The following is a 2,600-nucleotide window of genomic DNA, read 5'->3' as shown; positions in this document are numbered from 1 at the left end:
TTGTTTTTGTCAGGTTTGTCAAAGATCAGATGGTTGTAGATGTATTGTGTTGCCTCCGAGGCCTCTGTTCTGTTCCATTGGTCTATATCTCTGTTTTGGTACCAGTACCATGCTGTTTTGATTACTGTAGCCTTGTAGTATAGTTTGAAGTTCGGCTGTGTGATGCCTCCAGCTTTGTTCATTTTGCTTAGAATTGACTTGGCTATACGGGCTCTCTTTTGGTTCCATATAAAGTTTAAGGTGTTTTTTTCCAGTTCTGTGAAGAAGGTCATTGGTAGCTTGATGGGGATAGCATTGAATCTATAAATTACTTTGGGCAGTATGGCCATTTTCACAATATTGATTCTTCCTAAACATGAACATGGAATGTTTCTCCATCTGTTTGTGTCCTCTCTGATTTCGTTGAGCAGTGGTTTGTAGTTATCCTTGAAGAGGTCCTTTATGTTCTTTGTTAGTTGTATTCCTAGGTATTTAATTCTCTTTGTAGCAATTGTGAATGGCAGTTCGTTCTTGATTTTACTCTCTTTAAGTCTGTTATTTGTTTATAGGAATGCTTGTGATTTTTGCACATTGATTTTGTATCCTGAGACTTTGCTGAAGTTGCTTATCAGTTTCAGGAAATTTTGGGCTGAGACAATGGGGTCTTCTAGATATACCATCATGTCGTCTGCAAATAGAGACAAATTGACTTCCTCCTTTCCTATTTGAATACCCTGTATTTCTTTTTCATGCCTGATTGTTCTGGCTAGACTTCCAGTACTATATTGAATAGCAGTGGTGAGAGAGGGCATCCTTGTCTAGTGCCAGATTTCAAAGAGAATGCTTCCAGTTTTTGCCCATTCAGTATGATATTGGCTGTTGGTTTATCGTAAATAGCTTTTATTATTTTGAGATACGTTCCATCAATACCTAGTTTATTGAGGGTTTTTAGCATAAAGCACTGTTGAATTTTGTCAAAGGCCTTCTTTGCATCAATTGAGATAATCATGTGGTTTTTGTCTTTGGTTCTGTTTATGTGGTGGATTATGTTTATAGACTTGCGTATGTTGAACCAACCTTGCATCCCCGGGATGAATCCTACTTGATCATGGTGGATAAGCTTTTTGATGTGCTGTTGCAATCGGCTTGCCAGTATTTTATTGAAGATTTTTGCATCTATGTTCATCATGGATATTGGCCTGAAGTTTTCTTTTCTTCCTGAGTCTCTGCTGGGTTTTGGTATCAGGATGATGTTGGTCTCATAAAATGATTTGTGAAGAATTCCCTCTTTTTGAATTGTTTGGAATAGTTTCAGAAGGAATGGTACCAGCTCCTCTTTGTATGTTTGGTAGAACTCGGCTGTGAACCCATCTGGACCTGGGCTTTTTTCGGGTGGTAGGCTCTTAATTACTGCCTCAACTTCAGACCTTGTTATTGGTCTATTCAGGGTTTTGACTTCTTCCTTGTTTAGGCCTGGGAGGATGCAAGTGTCCAGGAATTTATCCATTTCTTCCAGTTTACTAGTTTATGTGCATAGAGTTGTTTGTATTAATCTCTGATGGTAGTTTGAATTTCTGTGGAATCTGTGGTGATATCCCCTTTATTGTTTTTTATTGCATCTATTTGATTATTCTCTCTTTTCTTTTTTATTAATCTGGCTAGTGGCCTATTTTGTTGATCTTTTTGGAAAACCAGCTCCTGGATTTATTGATTTTTTAAAGGGTTTTTTGTGTCTCTATCTCCTTCATTTCCACTCTGATCTTAGTTATTTCTTGTCTTCTGCTAGGTTTTGAGTTTTTTTGATCTTGCTCCTCTAGCTCTTTCAATTTTGACGATAGGGTGTCGACTTTAGATCTCTCCTTGCTTCTCATTTGGGCATTTATTGCTATATATTTTCCTCTAGAGACTGCTTTAAATATGTCCCAGAGATTCCCAATGCGAAGAAACTAAAGAACCTTGAAAAAAAATTTGACGAAATGCTAACGAGAATAAACAACTTAGAAAGGAATATAAGTGAATTGATGGAGCTGAAAAACACAACACGAGAACTTCGCGAAGCATACACAAGTTTCAACAGCCGAATTGACCAAGTGAAAGAAAGGATATCAGAGGTTGAAGATCAACTCAATGAAATAAAACGAGAAGTCAAGATTAGAGAAAAAAGGGTAAAAAGGAACGAACAAAGTCTCCAAGAAATATGGGACTATGTGAAAAGACCTAATCTACGTTTGATAGGTGGGTATGAATCTTAAAGCTGTGTTACTGTTTTGCAAACATGTAGTAGTCGGGTGAGGATTTTAGCATCTGTATGCTGGTCAGCATTTTAATTCTGAATTTGGCAAGTGTCAACCAATACCTCGTGACAGATAAGTTTCTTAAGGGCCTTCTGCATAAAGAAAAACAAACCTCATAGTACTGTCTGTCCATTTTGGCATCTCTGAGAGAATAAATATAATCACTAATTGTAGCACAACTTCAGAACAGCTTCTGATCAATTCTCACTGAATGCTATTCACCAGTAACCTTTCGTTTTTTTGTTGTTTGTTTTATTTTTGTTTTTGACAGGGCCTCACTCTGTCACCCAGGCTGCAGTGCAGTGGTGCCATTTCAGCTAACTGCAG

General features: G+C 37.6%; 1 long non-coding RNA gene across 1 annotated transcript in view; it reads left to right on the top strand.

The window, feature by feature from the left end:
- The window catches only part of LOC116549485, a 35,067-nt gene extending 33,136 nt beyond the window's left edge, over window positions 1-1,931 (top strand). The window contains exon 4 of the long non-coding RNA XR_004267898.1: window positions 1,883-1,931. This is a non-coding gene — a long non-coding RNA (uncharacterized LOC116549485). The remainder of the gene's footprint in view (window positions 1-1,882) is intronic.
- Window positions 1,932-2,600: the final 669 nt, after the last annotated feature.

Source organism: Sapajus apella, unplaced genomic scaffold, assembly GCF_009761245.1.
Source record: "Sapajus apella isolate SASKATOON/1434 unplaced genomic scaffold, GSC_monkey_1.0 scaffold6, whole genome shotgun sequence".
NCBI lineage: Eukaryota > Metazoa > Chordata > Mammalia > Primates > Cebidae > Sapajus > Sapajus apella.
Note: the sequence above shows the minus strand (reverse complement) of the source record. Positions and strands in the feature narration are given on the sequence as shown.